Raw genomic sequence first — 23,196 nt, forward strand, 5'->3', positions numbered from 1 at the left:
TTGAGGCCCAAGCTGTTTAGATGCTGAAGCAGTAACTCTGTTGCCATAACAGAGCCTCTGATTGTGCTAGTAACAGCCAATCGTCAAGGTAGTTCAATATGCGTACACCGCTCAGTCTCAGAGGGGCGAGCACCGCATCGATGCACTTCGTAAATGTGCGAGGAGACAGAGACAGTCCGAAGGGCAGGACTTTGAATTGATACGCTGTTCCCTCGAACGCGAATCTCAAAAACATCCTGTGGTGCTGTACAATTTGGATGGGACAGAGGGCACTTTGGTTTGCTCACCGTATGATATAATGCGTCGCTTACCACAGGGAAGCATTTGTGCATAATGTGTGTGCTTTGAAGAGGAAAAGGGCTCTTTTTTGAGAATGTATGAGCATCTCATGCATTTGCAACGAGTGCTGTATTCTTTATTGCATTTTTTATTGCATATGACACAGAAACAAAAATTTTTAAAACATTGCGAACAGCAATATTCCTCTCCCGACGAACAGCAGTGGGGAGGTGTCTCCAATCGAGCCTTCTTCGGAGCACCGGAGGGAAAGACGGGCTCCATTTTCCTCTTCAAAGCGTTGCACCCGTCAGGAGCGCTTCCACTGCGCGGGGGAGTTCCTCCCATCGGCGCGAGGTGGGCGCTGATACGGCTGCTTCCGTTTGGGCCAAGGCTTGCATGGCCTCACTGGTGGCTCGGCGGGGGCCGGTGCAGGCGCTGAGTTAGCGGGCATGGGTCTTTTAGCCGGGCGCTGACTTGAGACAGAGCGGGGGCGAGCCGTCTGCGCTATGCTCCGTTTGGGCATGAAGTGCCTTATGGCTTGTGACTGCTGCTGAGTCGTGACGTAGCGCTCAGCAAACGTACTCACTGCGTCGCCAAAGAGGCCGGCTGGAGACACTGGGGCAGCCAATAGTGATGTCTTCTCTCTGTCACTCATATCCGTGAGTGTCAGCCATACATGCCTTTCCAGAACGACCAGGTTACCCATGGACTTCCCGATGGCCTGCGCCGTGACTTTCGTGGCGTGCAGCGCAAAGTCTGTAGCGGCCCGAAGCTCTTTAAAAGTATCCGCATCAAAGCCTTGCTCGTCCATTTGTCTAAGGAGCTTCGCTTGGAATACCTGAAGCACTGCCATTGCATGGAGTGCTGATCCAGCTTGTCCTGCCGCTGAGTAGGCTTTCCCTGCAAATGTGGACGTCTGCCTACACGGCTTAGAAGGATGAATGGGGCGTGATTTCCATGCCCTGCTACTCGTTGAGCAGAGATGTGCTGCTACCGCCTCCTCCACTGGGGGTAGTTGAGCATAGCCATTATTTTCCCCGTGGTCCACGTTCGAGAGAACGTGGTCACTGCGCGTGCGCGCTGAGAGGGGCGCGTGCCAGGACTTAGATAGTTCGCTGTGCACCTCAGGGAAGAACGGGGCAGTTCTGCGGGGCGCGGCCGCTTGTCCGGACTGCAAGAACCACTCATCAAGGCGAGACTGTCTAGGGGAGACCACTCAAGATTGAGTTCTTCGACCGCCCTTGCAAGGACGCGAAGCATCTCCCTGTCAGTGGTGCGCACACGATCCTCGCCCTCGCTGGGGGGAGGGGCGGTAGCATCATCCATTGACCAGTCGCCTAATGCAGCGAGAGACATGACATCGTCATTATCATCCTTATCATCCCCAGCGTCAGATCCACCAAACGAGACGAGGCCGCACGCTCCTTCAGAGGGCTGGAGCTCGTCTCGCACATAGCGTATGGGGAAATATGCGCTTCGTGGAGATTGAGGGGCTCGTGGGGCGTGTGCCGACACGAAATCCACCTCAAGTTCATCCTGATCGACCTCGCGGCCCCACCGTGCCCCCTCGTGTGAACCCTCGGGAATCACAGAAGAGGCTGGTGGGAGGGCGCGAGAGGCTGAATCGTCCCTCAGAACGAGGGCGATTCGTGAGCGAAGCGACTTGAGACTCATGTCCTCACAGTGAGGACAGTCTGTCTCCATGAGAGCCGCCTCTGCGTGGGCGCGGCCCAGACAGAATACGCAGCTCTCACGCTTGTCTGACGGCGGGATGTGTGTCTCGCACAAGGAACACTTACGGAACGACTTCTTGAAAAAGACGCGAACACGTAAGTGGCTCTTCTAGATATATAAATATAAATCTATATTTATATTTATATAACTTATATAATTTATATTTATAACACATGTTCTAAAAACTCAACCTCATGTCCTTCCAAATCCATGTGACTTTCTTTTGCAGAACCCCCCAAAATTTATTTTGTTTTCCATATAAGGAAAGTAAATGGTGAGCAAAATAGCTTGTTTTGGTCACCAACGACTTTAATTATACGGACAAAAACATTTTTTTAAATGTCATCTTTTGTGTTCCACAGAAAAAGTCATACAGGTTTGGAAGGACATGAGGTTGAGTAAATGGCTGTGCGTAAGGTCTTAACTTGGGGTAGAATGTTCAAGGCTTTGTAACTACTAGTTAGTTTGCAACTAAGTCAGTGCTTAATTTGGTTGCTCCACCTGTTCTTAAGACAAGTCTTAACTAGTAAGTCATAAACTCTCCATAAAGTGATGCGTAGTCGCATAATATGACGTTTACCTGCATTGATCCAATAAGCACCCTTCATATTTGTACACAGAAGTATTAAAAAGCCATGAACTTCAATTTGATTTTGTTACGGTTGATGTACAAACCTTGTTTGCTCACATAACTGTCACTGCGGATGTAACAAGAGCAGCTCTCTTGAGAGACATATTTTGACAATTAAGATATTATTTTAATTATTTAACATTTTATACTTTTATATTTGACTGTCATTCATATGTTTTTGAAGCCTGAAAAGGAAATCATACCCTTATTTTATTATATGACTCAAGCTTGTAAAAATTTGTATAAATGAATTAGTGAGTTTGTATGGTAATTAATCACCTAAAACAGGCAATTAATTGTCATAATCACAATTATTTGATTGATGCCTGTCATGCAAAACATGAGCTTATTGATGTCATAAAATATCAGTCTGCTTTTTTATTCCATCAGTTACACCTGCTCGGAGTCTTCCGTAAATATTTAGTTTATTCGTAGGGTTACGTTCTACCGAAGTTTAATGGTGCAATGCTCAAGTATTTAGTAGTGCGTAAATTGTGACTTCGTGTCCATTTACGCCACAACTAGGCTAAGTTTAAACTTTCGTATAGCTGGTGCAACTGGCCCCTGATCTTTATATCAAACTTGTATTTTTTCTTCTTTTTTGCAGTACAAGCTTGCCCAGAGTTTTCTTAAGCCGTTTGGAGTGTGATGCAGCACATGTTTCCTTGGCAATGAAGTGGAGACTGATGTTTGTGCAGCTTTCTGCAATGCACTTTGAGTTCCTTGAATGCAGAACCACCATGGAGATCCAGAACCTTTGTGGGGACAGAGATGGGCCTTGTGAGTGTGTGCTGTTGAAGAATACTCTCAGCTGTCTTGCAGACTTTCAGGACGCTGTCTGACGGTCTTATAAATCCACCTCAGGACTTCATGTCGATCAGTGTGTTCATCTTGGGAAGAGCTCTAGACGCTGAGTGCTGATAAACAGGTAATGCACAGACTCATCTTCATAGTCGTTTTAACTGCAAAGCCTGCTACGTACCCCAACACAGCCTCTTTGAACATGGACAAGCTGGGAAGACATACAGTGATGTTTTTCTCTGTGTCTTCTGTTTCAGGCTGACCGTCACTGCCTGAAATGCCAGCATATCAGAAGATGTTGCCTCCAGTGTCACTGTGCTATCCGGTGGAGAACTGTTGCCAATAGCTCTGATGGCATGTCTTGCTACCATTCTTTTGAAAGCTGAATAATGTGGGATTGTTGTTAAATCCATTAGCAGATTTGTCCCCACATATCTGCACATTTTTATTGTATTGTTCAGTTTAAGTGTCCTGGTGTCCTGGCCAAATTCCCCCATTGGCCCCCATCTATCATGGCCTCCTAATAATCTCCATCCCTGAATTGGCTACATCACTCTACCATCTCCTCTCCACCAATAGCTGGTGTGTGGTGGGCGTTCTGCGCACTATGGCTGCCGTCGCATCATCCAGGTGGATGCTGCACACTGGTGGTGGTTGAGGAGATTCCCCCTATACTATGTAAAGCGCTTTGAGTTTGAGAAAAGCGCTATATAAATGTAAGTTGTTGTAAGTACGTTTTTGTATGTACTTGGAGGCTTTTGTTATTGAACAAATAAATATGTATGATTTCCTTGAGTGTGCATATGTCAATAAACTTATTTCTAATTATGATTTAAAAGATCAGGGGATTGTTGAAATAATTAAATGCTCACAAGCTGGTATGTACATATTCCAGAAATGAATGCAAATGGATAATTCCATCAAGCAAATGTCAATTAATTTATGTGTGTGTATATGTGTATATATATATATATATATATATATATATATATATATATATATATATACATACACACACACATACTGCAAATGAACTTGTGTGTGTGTGTGTGTATACTATACTAAATTTTTATATTTGGTTCTTCTGGATTTATTCTTAAGAGGTACTGTCTAGTTACAATATTAACACCAAGCTAGTCGTTTTTATTAACAACTTTAAAACTTGTTGATGTGCATACCCCTGCAAATTAGTTCACATTTACTATTGTGGCAGGGCGGAGGGCGGGGCCGGGTTGTGATCCTACACACCCTGTCCCATATTAGGCTAATTATACCTCCTTAACTCCTCAACACTCCACTTTCATATAAGTCATTGAGCGTATTAGCCTCCCTCACAATCCACTCTGTCCAGCAGAATGGGGACTTATTAATACATAATTTTGGGTTCGGCCATATGCTCGAAGCAACATTTAAATAAATGTCTGAATTAAACACTCTAGATACTTTTGTCTGTACCACGTGCAAATGCGAGATAACAGGGTGTAACTTAACTTCTCTGGTTAGTTTGATAGAAAGGCTTTGCAATGGCAAAATAGGGGCAAGAACTTCCTGTTCAATACAAATAATAATAATAATTCCTTACATTTTATACAGCACTTTTCTAGGCACTCAAAGCACTTTACATAGTATAGGGGGAACCTCCTCAATAAAAAAACCAGGGAAGGGCTCTCTCAGGTGGAAGCGACTAATGAGCCAAATGTCTGAGACCAAATGCATAATAATAAAACATAATTTTGGGTAGGCCTAGCCCAGCTTTGTCAATCGGCCTATGCAATTTACTGAAATGTAATCTGGGACGTTTACCATTCCAAATGAAGGACTTCCCTATGCTATCAAATTGCTTGAAATAAGAGAGGGGGACATCTATAGGGAGAGATTGTAGCAGGTATTTGAATTTTGGAATACAATTCTTATTAATAAAATTAACCTTCCCAATCATAGATAAATGTAATGAAGCCCACCAGTTCACATCGCTCAAAAATACTTTTTATTAAAGAGTCAAATGAACTGTAACTAAGTCAAACAAATTTGCTGGGAATAAAATGCACAAATACTTAATGCCCTGTTTGGGCCACTGGAAGGCATTCGGCTGAAAAGCCATAACTGGGCAGTACGCTGTCAGACCCAAAGCTTCGGATTTAGACTAATTAGCTCTGTATCCTGAGAATTTAGAAGAGGAATTCCTAATTCTGTGGAGGCAAGGCATAGATAGTAGGGTCAGAGACGAATAATAAAATATCATCTGCTTAAGCAAAAGCTTATGCGCCATAACACCCGCCACCCCCCTTGGAAAATCATCCTCCTTTCTTATCACGGCTGCTAATGGTTCCAGGGCAAGAAAGAACAATAATGGGGAAAGAGGGCAACCCTGATGGGTGCCCCTACCCAGAGTAAAATAATCTGAATTTAATCCAGTTTTTTTTACCACCGCTACCAGATGTCTATAAAGTAACTTAATCCATTCAATAAAAGTATTTCCGAACCCATATATTTCCCCTTCTACCATAGAATAAACACCACTTGATCTATATTATAAGAGATGTCATAACTTAATTGATTATCTAGAATTTTTTGTCAAAATGTTTAAATCTAGCTGAATCAGAAATTGGATGGTAACTCTTACACTCACTTGAATCATTGTCCTTTTTAAGGATCAGACTGTCCTGGGCTTGTGTCATGGTTGGCGGAAGCTTTCCATTCTTTAATGATTCCGTATAAACTTCTAACAAAAGTGGAGCCAGTTCTGTATAGCATAAGATCTTAAAATTCAGCGGCAAAACCATCTGGCCTCGGAGCCTTCCCTGTAGATAAAGCCTTAATTACCTCATCAAGCTCCTCCAAGATTATCTCAGAATCAAGGGAATTTTTTTGCTCAGTCTTCAATTTAGGGAGATTTAATGGTTCTCCAACGTTTCTAATATCCTCATCAGTAGATGAACTACAGAGGTCAAGATATAATTCTTTAAAAGCATTATTAATATCAATGACCATGGTAAATATTTCAATGCTTACTAATGGCTTGCGGTCACCTCTCTTTTCTCTTCACTGTGGGACATGTCAGGAGGGTTGCCCTCTTTCCCTTTTACTCTTTAATCATGCAATAGAGCCTCTTGCTATCTGACTTCATAGCCACAATGGTTTTGAGGGAATTACGCATAACGGTTTAGTTCATAAACTTTCTCTTTATGCTGACGATCTTTTATTGTACATTTCTAATCCTGCCTCTTCCTTGCCTATTATTTAGAAAATTCTTGATAAATTTGGCCAGAAAGCTCTCGTACTCTCTTTTAACCTTCAAGATTGCACTAGGTGGATTCAAATATCTTGGTATTTTTTCACCAATTTGTATAATAATTTATTTGTTAAGAATTTTCAACCACTTGTGAATAAAACCAATTTAGACATGTCCAGGTGGACCTTGCTTCCTTTATCCCTTGTCGGTTGCATTAATCTTGCAGTTTCCAGTGGTAAAGAGGCAGACGGAGGCTATATCCAACATCATGCCGTGGTGCCGCTCCGGGCCAGCCCCAGCGTCGAGTGTCCCGCAGGCGGAGTACACCCCCAATCTCCAGGACCCCCTCTAAGGACCCATGAAGCTCCTAAGCGCTACTGAGACAGAAGACCAGAGCAGTCAGATGTTCGCTCCAGTGCTGGTACCAAGAACACACCGTCCCCAGGTGGAGGCTAGCAACACTTTTTTTATTTTTTATTTTTAAAATTATTATTTTCCTTAGCTGCACCCCCTTCGGACTATGGTACCCACATTCTCAATAAAAGAGCGATTTCCTCACTCCCTGGGTCATCCAGCAGGTGCGACTGCCCATCCCCTGAGTTCCGAAGACACCATTCCAGGACCTCTTCCTCAGTCTCTAACCTGCCCCCTGCCAGGTGCGCTGAGGTAGGTGAGTGCTTTCAGTCTTTTCTCAGCGCCAAAGCCTCCTGACACGCCTTTGCCTCCCAACGCATTATTACCTGCTCCCCCCAACGTGAAGCCCCGCAACTCTGGACACGTGGCTTTCGCTGTCCAACCACATTGGTTGGCCCGGACCATCCTACTCGGTTACGTGATTCAATTCGCCCAGCTCCCACCTCGTTTCAGTGGTATTCGCTCCACCTCTGTACGCGCCGAAAAAGCCATCCCTTTAAGGGCAGAGATTACAACTACTCAAGACTATAGCCCGTCCCTCCAGCCGAGATGAAGAAGGGTTTCTACAGCCCTTACTTCATCGTACCAAAAAAAGGCAGTGGGTTGTGGCCAATCTTGGACTTGAGAGGCTTTGCACAATCTCCCGTTCAAAATGCTCACACAGAGACAGATTCTAACCTGCGTTCAGCAGCAAGATTGGTTACTGGCGGTAGACCTGAAGGACACATACTTCCATGTCTCCACCTTGCCTCGACACCAACCCTTCCTACGGTTCACATTCTACAGCCAGGCGTATCAGTATAAAGTCCTCCCTTCGGACTCTCCCTGTCCCCTCGCGTCTTCACCAAGGTCGCAGAGGCAGCCCTTGCCCTGCCACGGGAAGTAGGCATCCGCATACTCAATACCTCGACGACTGGCTCATTCCAGCTCTTTCTCGAGAGTTACTATTACCCCCCATAGTCGAGCGTTCGTCCGGAGAGAGAGAAAGTGGTAAGGTTGCATACGCCTGAGCCAGATAACGATTAAAACTTGTCTCTAATTCTAGTGATCTTGGGGAGAGTATAAACACAGTGCTAAGTGCCCCACACAGTGCCCCACACCAGTGCTAAGTGGGGAGAGAGAGAGTCTAGGTCCAGAGACTGTTTGTGAAGCTAATGTGCTGTTGTTACAAAGCTGTTGTGTATTTGTGCAGCTGTAAGCACTAAGAGGGATTCAGTAAAAAACACTTACCTGTGATTTAAGAAACCTGTTCCCTGTGTCCTCCTTCCCTCCTGACCTTGAAGTGTGCTACAATGGCTTTCCGCATAGAATACATTCAGACTAAGGAGTCAATTTCCAGGGCAAATTGACTGCTGAGTTGTTGCTGGTGTCTGGTGTGTCTGTAAGTCCCATACCATCCCAAGGGTAATAGGCAGACAGAAAGATTTAATCGCACACTTGGAAATATGATCCACTCTCTGCTTACTTACTAGCAAAAGAGAGATGGCTCTAGATGATACAGACACTCACATTTTCCTTCAGCTTTACCAATCATTAAACAACAGGGTTTGGAAGGGTACACAGGTTACCTGTAGACATCATGTTTGGAAGTGTCCTCATAAGTGATGATGTGCAGACTTACCACAAATAAGTCTCTTCAGAAATACCTTAGAGAGGCATATCACTCAAGGCAACACCATGATGCCCAGAGAAAACAGATGGAGTACAATAAAAGATCCAAGGGTGGTCCTCTTGAGGTTAGAGACCGTGTCCTCCTGGCAAACAAAAAGGAGAGGGGAAAAGGGAAGCCATGTAATTACGTGGAAAGATCCATCATTGCCCATCTACAGAATTGAGGACCCCACCACAAATAAAAGTAAGGTGGTTCATCGTAACTTCCTCCTTCCAGTCAATTTCCTTCCTTTGGAAGAGCCAGAAGTTGAATCCACAGTTTTCTCAACAATCTCGGAAGAGGAAAGATGCGAAACAAAAGATCCAAGCCACAAGTCTCTGTTCAATACAGAAAGAGAATCAAGGAGCAGGCATAAACCCTAAAGCATGTTAGAGCACTGGAGAACGATCTGTGCAGGAAAAGAGCAGTGAACATAGTACAGAGTTGGGAAAAGTCAATGCCTGTGAGTCAAACAATGAAAATAGCTCTTTCTACCAAAAATGGAAGTGAACGTGTTGAGATTCCTAGTGATGAAAGTGTTGCAGGTTACATGAATTGTGACCATGACCATTCTATCGATGACAAGTATATCTGATAATCTGAACACGATAGAGAAAGCAAAAGTAAAGAAGGAATGCTCCAACAGTCTGTGAGCAACCAGAGTGCTCAACTTGAATCTGTTGGCCTGTCAAGTGTTGCTAGCCATTTAAGCAGATCAGTCAGAAGCACTAGGCATCAAGACTCAAGTAGTAAAAGTAAACATGCACAGAAAATAACCCATAAAAGATTGGCCATATCATATATTAAGAGACTACTTGAGTGTTTGAGCATGATCATGACTGCTCAGATTTCTGTCAAGTTTAATGGAGAGTTAAATTAATCCTTGAAGTCAAATTTCGAGTTCTTATTAAAAATGTATTAAAACTGAGAATGGGGAGAACTTTAATAGGATTTCAGAAGTAATTTACCAAGCAAAGGATTTTTGCTATTCTTTTGAATGACTGGAGCCGTGTTGTCCCCTTCAAATGAAAATATCTCACCTATAAACTTAAAATTTAAGTCTTTTAAATATTGCCAATTACCATCTGGTTCTCCAATCTTTTGCTCAGAACGGCCTGAGACTTGAGTGAGAGAGGTTTGTCACTGAGCTCTGTTTAAAAGTATAAAAAGTATCTAATTAAGTAAAGTTTTCAGCCAATACCTATGTATTAAGTGTTTTAAAGCTGGGGTGTGTTCATGTTTGTCATCTATTGTCATTAGTTTTAAGTATATTCTAAGTTTTTCTGTTAATGAGCTTTTTAATGTGTTTGTTTAATGTTGCCGCATGCACGCCTTTTAAACGTGGGTTAGTGTTATTTAAATAGTTTTAAAAACTGTTAAAATTGGTAGATTCCATTCCTGGAAATATCATGCATATCAATGCATTATTTTTATACCAGAAATATGTGTTTGTAGTCATGTGTATTTAAAATTGAAACTTGATTAGATTGCAGTTAATATGTTAATGGGGGCAGGGATTCATTTTTATTTCTCTCAAACCCTTCCGACAGAGAGACCACAGAACTGAGGGTGTGTGTGTGTGTGTGTGTGTGTGTTTAATTCCTGACCAGTATTTAATAAACTGCAGATGTGGTCCACCAAAGACACTTATTCATCCCTTTAATGAACTGCAATGTACAAACATAATCACACATTTTCTGCATCATGTATGTTGTATTTGAGATTGTTGGCATGATTATAACAGCAGATATAACATTTTGTTGTTGTTTTATCTAATTTCAGGCAGAGTTCTCTGAGATCAACCTTGTGGCTCATGCTAATGGCACATGCAGTGTGGACATGCAAGTCATAAGAAATGGAACCAAAGTGATTCGGTAAGTTTCAATTTGCCATCAGAACAATACACCATCAGGCCAATATGAGTATATTATGGTGTCACAATGCAAGGGTTAAAAAAAAATGATATATATTTTTTTCTGTCAATGGTAGGAAACTGTTAAACAGGATGGATGTTCATTGTTTAGCTGCTGTTCATATACAGTCGTAAGCAGTCACTTTAATAACTGCTTAGTAAATAGAACTGTAAAATTTACAGAGAGAGAGAGAACTACTGTATGTATACCTGTACGTGCACCACCAAAAATGAATGGCCACTTTTAAAAATGTATTTATAAAAATCGCTGCATTAGATACAAAATATCAAAGCAAGTGCTATTTATTTTAAAGAAATATAGTGAAAGCACACTTTTCAAACAAAACATTAAAAAAAAAATAAGTTTGCTATGATTAAAATAATAAAATTAGATATAATGTTCAAAACAAAGCCAAAAAGTATTTTAACACTTTCTGGTGATCAAATTAGTAAAAGGTGTTAACAGATAATGTGAAGAACTACACTTGTTATATTATATTACTTTGATATTATTAATGCATATTAGGCAACAATACAATACATTTATTAATGAAGCATATTAATTAAATACACATTTTTATTTTGTCACATTTAATGAACATAGTCCAGACAACAAAGCATGGGCTAAAGCACATAACTGGTAATCAGAAGATTGTCGGTTTGATCCCCAAAGCCACCATCATTGTGTCCTTGAGCAAGGCACTTAACTCCAGGTTGCTCCGGGGGGATTGTCCCTGTAATAAGTGCACTGTAAGTCGCTTTGGATAAAAGCATCTGCCAAAATGCATAAATGTAAAAAAATGCATAAATGTAATGGGTTATTATTATTATTATTACATTAGAGTGTTATATTTCAAATAGAGAATCAAAAATTTTTTAATTACATTATGACAATAAGAAAGCACTTTCTCTAGCCAAACAATCAAAACTGATGTGATTTCCAGTAATGTTACAGTAACCACAAAATATGGTCAACAAAAATACGGGAAGCCAATAATATAACTTACCACAACAATAGCAAAAACACTGTGGGAGTGCTAAATACTAAATTACATAAAGTTTTTACATTATTTACAGTATATGAGTGTGTCAGTTTGGATTTTCCTATTACTAGTTACATGACCATGCGCGTGTGTGCGCGCGCTTGTCTCTTCTACCTGTGCTGAAAGCTGCTCATAATTCAATGTAGTTAAACTACAGTGAAACTACACTTTTTATATTGTTTTGTAAAGTTATGGAAATAAATATGATAATATTATTACAACCTCAATTCTTTAATTAACATGTATTAAGTATTTAGGCACTGAAGACAAGTTTGTTAATTGTAAAAAGTGGAATTTCCCCCCATTCATCCATTATGCATGTCTGCAGCTGCATAATTGTACAGCGTCTTCATTGCTGTATTATGCGCTTCATAATGCACAACACATTCTCAATTGGAGATGGTCATGACTGCAGCCAGGCCAATCTAGTGCCCGCACTCTGCTTATTCAGCCAGTATGTGGTTTGAAGTTGTCCTTCTGAAACTTCCAGGATGTCCCTGGAAAAGACAGTGCTGGATGGCAGTATATGCCATTCCAAAATTTTTACAAATCTGTCTGCATTAAATGGTGCCCTCACAGATGTGCGAGTTACCCATGCCATGGCCACTGACACACCCCTGACCCATACAGGCACTGGCTTTTGGACCTGATGCCGATTACAACTTGGATTGTCTTTTCACGACTGCTGATTTCAAAACTATTTGAAATGTGGACTCATCAGACCAAAAAACACAGTTCCACTGTTCTACTTTCCATCTAAGATAAGACCGATCCCAGAAAATTTGGGCAAAATCTACTTCTGGACAGTATTGATGTAGGTTCTCCGCTTTGCATCGTAAAGTCTAAACTTGCATCTGTGGATGCAACACCGAATGGTGTTGACTAGGGCTGCACAATTAATCGAAACAATTATCGCGATTACGACTGCCACGATTATGTCATTGTGAAAACTGATGATTACAGTGTTCAATTTAAGTCTGCCCCTGTTGCATCAATTTATTAAAAATTTTATAAGAGTTTTGTTTTGTCATGTTAATAAGTAGGGCAATATGACTGATTTGAACTAAAGAGCAATAAAATAATTCAGCTTAACTGTTCTAAGTGAGCTTTGGAGGTGTAGCCAAAATAAAGAATATGGCATGAATAGCATATTTTAGGAATCACCATCATTGTTATCAAGTCTGCTCTAATAAGATCCATTTGCCACAAACTGGTATTAGTAGATTTAACATTTTCACGAATAGCACAAACTCCAATCGCAAATGATTGTTTTTAATTTCCAAAGTGCAACCACTGAGGCCAAAAATTATCTAATGATGATCTTATATGAACAAGATGGGCTAAAGCACAGAACTGTTAATCAGAAGGTCGCTGGTTCGAGCCCCACAGCCACCACCATTGTGTCCTTGAGCAAGGCACTTAACTCCAGGTTGCTCCAGGGGAATTGTCCCTATAATAATTGCACTGTAAGTCGCTTTGGATAAAAGCGTCTGCCAAATGCATAAATGTAAATGTAAATGTAAACAAAAGGACAGCTAATAATAATCTTTTACCTCACTCTCTCAAAATGCATTCCTATTTCCTTCCCACCTGCCTCTGCTTTATACTTGTTTTTTCCTTCCTTTTCTCACAGCCTCTGTTCCCAATCAATCAACAATATGTTGTAAAGTAACCCTGCATGTAAATCCTGGGTTAGCATTCCTTTTCATATTGCTGTCAAGTTTCTGATTGGTTGTGAGTTGCTAAGCAACTGGCCATCACAATTAAGGGTTTGCACAACAAAGGCAGTGCTAACCCTGCTTTGGAATACTGTAGGGTTTCATAAACCAGGGACAGGTTAAAAGCTGCAGAAACCCTCTTTCAAAATTACAACTCTGAAACATTGCTTAAATCCAGACTTAAATGAATAATTCACCCAAAAATGAAAATTCTCATTACTTACTGCCATCTGAGATGTGTATACATTTTTTTTTTTTTTTGCTGAACACGAAGATTTTTCAAAGAACATCTTCGCTCTGTAGGTCCATACATGAAAGCAATGGCGACTAGACATTTGAAGCTCCAAAAATCACATAAAGGGGCCATATAAAAGTAAGCCATACAACAGTGGATTAATATATGTTTTCTGAAGTGATATGATAGGTATGGGTGAGAAACAGATCAATGTTTAAGTCCTTTTTTACAATAAATCTTCTTTCACATTTTGAGTGGAGATTTATTGTTAAAAAAAAAACAACTTAATTTATCTGTTTGTCACCCACACCTATTATATCGCTTCAGAAGACATGGATTACAGTAAACCACTGGAGTCATATGGGTTAATTTTATGTGGCCTTTATGCTTTTTGGAGATACTTTTCTAAACATCTTTGTGTTCAGCAGAAGAAAGAAAGTCATACATATCTGGGATGGGGTAAATGATGAAAGAATTAAAATTTTTGGGTGAAATATCCCTTTAATTACTTCAACCCAGGGTTTAGCAACGAATAAAAAATTATGCAACAGAATGCAAAATAAAAACATGACCCATATATTATTTTAAAACATTTTACTTTTTTGCCTCCATAGACTGACATGCAGTTCATATTGTTAAATAATAACAATATATATATTTTCTGATTTCTCAGTAAGTTAGTCAATGTGTCTCACGCAGGTCCTTCAAGCCCGACTTTGTCTTGGTCCGACAGCATGCTGTCAGCATGACCCAGAATGAAGACTTCCGCATTATTTTAAAACAGAGTTCAATTGGAATAACTGTCTGTGTGAAAGAGCTTTAGCAATTTAATGATTTCTGTGGCTCTTACTCTGTAACAAAGTAAAATAAAATTTTCAGGAATGCTGTTATTTATTAGAGCTGTGGAATATAATCGTTTTTACTATGCATCGCGATGCTGACGTGAACAATTCTGCATTGATACATAAAGAATCGATTTTTTAAAACATTTATTAAATATCATATACAGTATATGCCATACTGTTTTTAAATAAAGTAGTCTTATTAAATATTAATTTAAAAAAAAGATCTATGTTTTTCAAGCAAAGCACTTGCATCTGATGTTCCTAGATAGAAGACATGGCGGAGGGAGAGCAGCAGCCAGTGCTTAAAAATGCACCCAACTTCTTTAAAGCAGATATTTGGGCACATTTCAGGTTTTTACTAAAATATGTGAATATATATAATATATGTAATTTTAGAAAAATTAGCTTGATAAAAATATGCTGTGTGCAAGACATTTCGAACCAAGATTAAATACTTCAACAACACAACAAATATGAGGAATCACATCTACCTTTTTCACCTAGAGCTAAAGTTAGCAGCAACTCCACAAAATGCAGCTAATCAGCCAACAATACAAGTGATGGTATCAAATTTACCTCAGAACTCTGAAAGGGCAAAGTTCACAGTCTATTGCCACATTTATCACTTCCTCCTCCATACCCTGTAGCCAAGAGAATTGGATGAGAAGATGCATTGTGATAATTTTATAATCGAATTATTACCTTCTGAATCGTAATCGAATCGTGAGGCAAGTGAAGATTCACACCTCTATTAATTATTCATATTATAGTCTAAATACAATGTATAATTGTGCTGTTGCATAATTACCTTCATTTATTGTAAAGCATTTTTCATATCAAAATAACATTTTTAACACAGAGCTTTGTCTGGGAAATGAATCCCTAACTGACATTTTAGTGACAGCATTTTGGGGTTGGCTTTATTTGTTTAAAGGGGTCATGACATGGTTTTTTTTATTGTATTATTATGTTCCCTTAGGTGCAATTATAGTATTAATATATTTTTTTTTAAGAAAAACTTTTAAAATCTAGTGATTTATGACCTTTTCCCACCCTGTTTCTCATCCTCTGATTCAAACAGTCTGTTTTGGGGGCGTTTTCCATTTAAGACTTCAGTGTTAACGCCCACTGTTATGATTGGCTAACGTCAGTGACTATGTATCAATTATTGACGCTCCCAGCCAGAACAATATGCAAGTAAACTAAGTAAAAACACTGTGATTATTCATAATGAATGAAATTGCGCTTTAAAAAGTAGTTTAAAGTTTAAAATAGATTACTTACAGTTTGCGCCGTCGTTGTTCCCAGAATAGTCGGCACGGACTTATCTTTGAGCAACAGTTTTCTGGCAAAGCCAGCATCATATTGAGATTTGTTCTCAAAACAGTCATCCTTAAAATGTACAGAACAAACGCTTAAGTTAACACTGCCGTGACTGGGTCGTCCGCAAAAAATAAACTGCATCCATTTTTCCCTGACGCCTGGATCTTTCGGCAGCTTATTCAGAGGTTTTGTTTGACCACAGCCAGGAACAGCACATCTGTGTGGCATCGTAATTTTCCTGTGCACAAGTAGTCTCTGTCAGAGCTCGCTGTCCATCGACTGAACACTTGTGAGGCGACGGCGATACTGAAATGAGCGTAGTTGTCTTGGCGCTTATAGCGTAGTTATGTTGTGCTGGAGGCGGTCATATGCAAACGCTGTTACGTCACTTCTAACCGACACGTCACTTCTAACCATGAATCCAGAACGAGCTGTATTTTGAGCTTGATTAAATAAATGATTCGTCTAGAATGGGGAGGACGTCTTAAAATATTAAACTTGCAGGACGTTTTAATGATACAAAGACCTCTTATATACCAAAAGATCAAGGCAAATTTGGTTTCTCATGTCATGACCCCTTTAAGAGTAAGCCAATAGTAGTAGATTAAAGCAACAATATATAGACTCTTCCAGTAAATAGACAATTTAAGAAAATCATTGAACAATGTCAGTATTTAAATCTTACCAGAGCATCTTTAAAATAGTATTCCGGGAGTGACTCCAGCCAGGTCTCCTAAGCAACCAAATTGGCCTGGTTGCTAGGGAGGATAGAGTCACATGGGGTAACCTCCCTGTGGTCACGATTAGAAGATCTTGTTTTCAGTGGAGAATGTGGTAATTTGTGTGTGGATCGCAGAGAATAGCATGAGCCTTCACATGCTATGAGTCCCTGTGGTGTCATGCACAGCGAGCCATGTGACAAGAAGCAGAAACGGAGGTAACTGAGACTTGTCCTCCGCCACCCAGATTGAGGCAAGTAACCGTGCCACCACGAGGACCTAGCAAGCAGTGGGAATTGGGCATGCCAAATCTAAAATAATAAATAAATAATAATATTCTAGGTTCAATATAAATTCAGCTCAATCTGTCACAATTTAGCAGGAAATAGGACCAACACACAGGAAAGCAATACATAATATTTTATTAAACAAAGATTAAAATAAGAAAAGAAACTCACAGGGGAGAAAAACTAACACAACATAACTGAAGAGAGACACCAACAAGGACCGACTGAGATAAGGAACAAGGCTAGAAACAGAAACAGACTAACCAACACACAAAACAATCTGACAAACACAAGAGGGAAAATGAGACAATATATAGCAGGTAGAACACATGAGGAACAGGTGAAGACAATAAACACAACAACTTTTAATAAAATTATAAGCTAATTTCTGCATTTAAACAATCCAAAAATTGGCCCCATGCATTCATTTCACATTGCCTCACTGTAACAAATTATTTTAAAGAAAAGGAGGAACGAGATTAAATTATTTATTTTTTTGGGTAAAGCGACATTATGAATCATAACCTCAATGATTTGCTTAAAATACAACAAAATGAGAATGAGCAAAATAATTGTCTGTTGAAAAGCATCAATGATCGCGGTCTGTGGACACATTTTTGTTTGCTGTTTACAAAGTCTATAGCTGTCAAAAAGACCAGTGAGATATCTCAGGACACTTATTTCATTAATATCTTTGGGGAGTAGGAACATTTTTTGCATATTTTTCCATGAACAAAACTGCTTACAGCACCTTTAAGGTGTCCATTGCACCCATGACACAGCCAAACACCAATGAAGATTGCCATTCTTTCAACACTTCAGCAAGTTCTGCCGTTACCATCCTTGATTCTCTGTTTTTTCCTAGTTTGCTCAACTGATCAGCACCTACAAGAAGTTGGGACCAGATAAATTCCCTCTGATTGATCAGACATTCTATTCAAACTACAGGGACATGGTAAGAGTAGCTTCCTTTTAATTCATTTTAAAGCTGAAGAACTATGATTAATATTATTATGATGTGAATACAGTCATTTTCGGTATCAAGTCATCAAGAATTAATTTATTTGTATTTTTAAATACTAAATAAGGGCTCGAAATTAACTTATTTACTTGGTAACACTGGTGCTCCAGTGTTACCAAGTGTGTAAGGGATCTCAATATGTGTTTAAAGATTGAGTATTAAACTATATTTAACTTGACACAGTGACATAAACATTTTATTTCTATGACGCAACACACCCGAGACGCGACACAAGCATGTCTGATGCAGGTCGTATGGAAAGGTGACCACCTGTCTTGCATTTTGCGGGAGAGTCCCGAAATTGGAAGCTTTGTCCCGCGTCCCACAAGTCATAAGCAGTGTCCTGCATTTCAATTTTGTCTGTATAATTTTTTATCTTAATTATTATTTCGGCATCATTTTATTTCATCGTCCTTTAATTACAAAATCACTATAAAAAATAGTTCATAAGAAAACACTGAACATGCGCAGCTCAGACTTTTTTTCTTGCCAGAGCGGGAAAACACTGGAGAAAAAAAAACTGCAACAGAAAAATTGGTCTATCCGGAGCTCCCGAGAAGAAAAAGTGTCTTTGTTCGTATAATAAAGAATTGGAGAAAATATATACATGGTTAAAACCAGTTACAGGTGACCCTAAAAAAGGAGAGTGCAGGGTATGCCACCGAAGTTTCACGGACAGTTCTGCTGAAGCATTTCAGTGCCCCAAACATGACAGCTCTGATATCTTTGGCTTTGAGCATTCCTGTCACCAACGCGTTCGTGGAGACCCCAGACCCTCGTGGTTTTACAATTTGTTGTGGCAAAAAAATTATTAACCAACCATTATCACTGCGTAAGAGACACTCTGAATCAAACAGTCTTTTAAAAGAATTTATTCTTGCAAGAAAGACCCAGTCATTTCACAGGAGTTACTCTGTGCCATGAGTGAGACGCAGAAGGGGAGGGCTGACTTGTTTTTTATAACTCTTTTCCCCCAAGGTCTCCCACAGAAGCAGATCCTCCCATTCTGCATTTCTCAGACACAGGGGCATTCCCTTGCAATGACTATTACTGATCATTGAGTATCAAAATTTCTACAACAATTCCCCGCTTTTTAATCATTCAGATTACTCAATCAAAATAATAAACAATAAGACAAATTTTTAGTCATATCATCACACTTACACTCTTCATTTCTGATTTTCGCATAAATGATCACTCTCTTAAACATTTGTGAAACAACATTTGGAAAAAGTAAAAAAAGCTTAGGCTGTTTTTTTTTTTTGTGGGGATAGTCCCTTAAGTATTAGCAAGCAAGTAAAGACTTTATCTGAAGCCGGGCTAAATGAGTAAACACTGTTACTGCACTTCTGACATGGAAATCAGACCCTCAGTCACCTCAGTATAAACAAGATATAGTGCAAAGATTAAGTAGGAAAAACACATCAATTTAACATTTTGGTTATGTCACATCTCTTGGTTATGTCAGCAGGCTATAAAAATACAAAGAATAAAAGTAGAATAAAATCCCTTATTTCAAACCCTCTTCTTGTACGTCATCTCGTAACACGGATGACAGCAGCTTATAACCCTCTTTACATATCAAAACATTCTCAGAAAGGGAAGACATACCTCATCACACATTTCACAGTAGCTCTCGGTACTTGTATCATCATATTTGTGTTCATCATCCTCTGGATAGACAGTCATTTTTACCATTTGAACAGACATCCCTGCTTTAACCAGTCTCTGTACTGAGCTGGAAGCACACGTTATGATGCATGGTAAACATAACAATATCAACAGTCCTATCACCGCAATTGGTAACACAGTTTGAATCAGCCAATACCCCCATCCTCCCCAGAGATTCATAAACCAAGTAACCCATGTACTCTCAACATGTTCTGGCTCCTGTACAGCTTTTCTCATGTGTTCAATTACATTCATGATGTTGTCGCTGTAATCTGGAATATTGAAACAAAAAGACATTCCCAACATTTTCCAAACTCCCCCTCTCTCTGCAATTAACATATCAAGAACCAACCTGTTTTGAATGACCACATCTCTTAACTGTTTCATTTCATAATTTATCATTGTCAAAGCATTTTCTGTGCTATTAGCTATTGCTAATACTGTCCATGCTAGCCCATTTATCTTATTAATTGTTACCGTTGTACTCACTCCAGGTGCCTTGTTTGGCAAATACACAGATGTACCCACATTCATCAAAGCTGGATAACAACACCCTGACCATTTCTTTAGCATCCGATGAAATGCCCTGTTGCCTCACACCCACACTGCTGCAGGTGAAGTTTCATGTGGCATGTGAAGTTGACTTCTTTGTCGTTGATGACAGCTGTACAGTTGTCCGCTGTTCTGTCCTTCACGCTGATTTTGACCCTGCATCCTGCTTTAAACCGTCTCGCATTGTTCTTGAATTCTTTTCAGTTCGTACCTTTTCATGATGATTACTGCTTGTGACCACACGATGGGGTCCACTCTGCACACAGGCCGTGATATTCTCTGTGTTTGGCCTTGCTCTTCCACTGATAGTGGTACTCGGTGTTCAAACTTGACCTCTGCGTTTATTGACATTCACTCGGAACAATCTCCTCCTGATGCTGATTCTCCTGCGATGTGGGCGGAACTTTCCTGCAATGGTTGGCATGAACCCACGTGGCATGAACCCTCTCTGTGACCTTCACCGGTGTGTGAGTCGTCAGTAGTAATTGGAATGGTCCCAGCCACCTTTTCGCCTACCAGCTCTTTCTCCTCAGGTCACAAATCACAACGAAATTGCCAGGCCTGGAATATTGCAGGAATATAATATCTTATGCAGGAAGGTTTCAGCAACCATTCTCTGAGCAGCTTTCACCTGAACACATTTACATTTATGCATTTGGCAGACGCTTTTATCCAAAGCGACTTATAGTGCAATTATTACAGGGACAATCCCCCCAGAGCAACCTGGAGTTAAGTGCCTTGCTCAAGGACACAATGGTGGTGGCCATGGGGTTAGAACCTGTGACCTTCTGATTAACAGCCCTGTGCTTTAGCCACTACTACAACACCACCACCAACAAACATTGGACAACAGAGAAGACATTTCTTTGCAATAATTCAACATGTCATTCTCACACAGATCTGTTTATGGCAGCCTCTGTCTACCCCCCTGTATTCCCATGAATGGGGGTCTACCAAAAAGTATTTCAAATGGACTTAAATTGGTTTTGACTCTTTTTCTCATTCTGGTGTACATCAACACAATTGGGAGTGCTTTAACCAATGTGAGCCCAGTTTCCTCACAGCACTTAGCCAATTTGTTCTTGATCGTTTGATTCTCCTTCTCAACCAGGGGTCGAAAATTTCATCAAAATGTTGGGGGGGGACAATAAACATAACAATTCTCAAGAGCAATTTTTGAAGGGGACACCAAGGGGTATTTCTTAAACAATTATTTTAAGAATATATCATTATATTATTTACAATACACATATTTTAACGATATTTTAGGGGGGACAACCCTCAGTTAGGGGGGGTCCTGATCCCCCCGACCCCCGCCATTTCCGCCTATGCTCTCAACAGCGCCTCCACTGGCGGCGTGGTAACTGCAGTGTGTTCTCATGTCAATTCCCAAAAACTGACCCACCTGCTTCACTGACAAAATGTGTCCCATTGTCCGAGCTGATTTTCCTTGGAATTGCCCATCTCGGAACAATCTCGGTTAAAAGAGCTTTCGCTACTGCTGCCGAGTCTTGTTTCGAGGTTGGTAAGGCCTCAACCCATTTGGACCACATGTCAACCATCACCAGGCAGTATTTCTGTTTCCCACGAGGGGTTAACTCGGTGAAATTCATCATCAGATACTCAAAAGGCCCCCCTGATGGTGGTTGAGATACTATAGGTGTTTTTATCCCTCTTGCCATGTTATGTGTGTTACAAATGACACATCTTTTGCAAAAGTGTTCAGCAAATATCGTGAAACCCTTTGTAAACCACAATTCTTTCATTTGCGCAACCATCCCCGCTTTTTATACATGGTCTAACCCGTGTATAAACTTTCCATAATGAGGAAAGAAATGTTTGGTAAACAAGGCATGCAATCACAGCTCATCCACACATTCTCCTTAAAGCTACAGCCAGCCGCCTTCCACCTGTTTTTTCTCCTCGCCTGTGGAAAAAGTTTGTATGCTCTGTAAACAAGAAGAAATGTTGAGGTTATTGTCAGATATCAAAGCACACATAGTCTCTTTTGTCTCCATCGCTGCCGTGGCCTTCGCTGCCACATCTGCTCGTGCGTTTCCTGTTGAGACTGAACTGTTATCGTTAGTGTGTGCTGCGCATTTGAAAATTGCGACCTTGTCTGGTAAAAGAATGGCCTCCAAAAGCTCAGACACAAGAGATGCGTTTAATATTGGACTTCAAAAATGTTCTGTGCTTCCATAAAGCACCAAAATCATGTGTTACCCTAAAGGCATAACGCAAATCTGTGTTAATTGTCACACATTTGTCTGCCATAAGTTTACATGCTTCTGTTAAAGCAACCAGTTCAGCTGCCTGAGCTGAAGATTTGATGGCAGGTTGCCAGATGTCACGACCTCAAATTCAGTGGTTATCGCGTAACCAACCTTATTCTTTCCTGTTTGTGGATCTTTGGAAGCCGACCCATCCACAAAGAGGATATTGTCACAATTGTCTAATGGTGTGTCTAATAGATCTGGACGCGGTGTGCACACCTGTTCAAGTGCTGGCAGACAACAGTGATGTCCCTCGCCATCCTCCTCTGTGGGGAGAAGTGTGGCAGGATTCAAAGTTGTGCATCTTTTAACAGTTATGTTTGGCATGTCCAATAAAATTGTGTGGTACCTCAGCCATCGGGCTGTAGATAAATGTGACGTTCTCTGTTCTTGCAAAATCATGGAGACTGCGTGTGGAACCATCAAAGTAAAATCAGAATACCCCACAAATTCCCTGGATGCCAGTACTGCCAGTTCAGCAGCCGCCACAGCCCTCAAACAGTGTGGTAGACCTGCTGCTACTGCATCAAGTTTGGTTGAAAAATATGCCACAGGTCGCAGTCTATCTCCATGAGTCTGCAAAAGAACAGAAGTCATAAACCCATTTTTCTCATCAACCATCTGAACAAACGGTTTGTTTACATCTGGCAGACCCAAAGTGGGAGCCAGAGCCATTTGCACTTTCATGTTAGCATGAAACAAGCTTGTCACATGACCCCAGCCCTTTCCCTGTCATCAGGGCTCGCTTGTTCAAAAATGGCATAATTAGGAATAAATGTACGACAATAAGCACACATTCCTAAAAATGACAATAATTGTTTTTTCGTAATTGGTTTTGGCACATCTTTTATGGCC

The 23,196-nt window shown here is 40.4% G+C and overlaps 1 pseudogene; it reads left to right on the forward strand.

Moving 5' to 3' along the window:
* Nucleotides 1–7,035: 7,035 nt before the first annotated feature.
* LOC127625982 (synapsin-2-like) overlaps nt 7,036–23,196 on the forward strand; it is an 87,151-nt pseudogene continuing 70,990 nt past the window's right edge.

Source organism: Xyrauchen texanus, chromosome 32 (genome assembly GCF_025860055.1).
Source record: "Xyrauchen texanus isolate HMW12.3.18 chromosome 32, RBS_HiC_50CHRs, whole genome shotgun sequence".
Taxonomy (NCBI): domain Eukaryota; kingdom Metazoa; phylum Chordata; class Actinopteri; order Cypriniformes; family Catostomidae; genus Xyrauchen; species Xyrauchen texanus.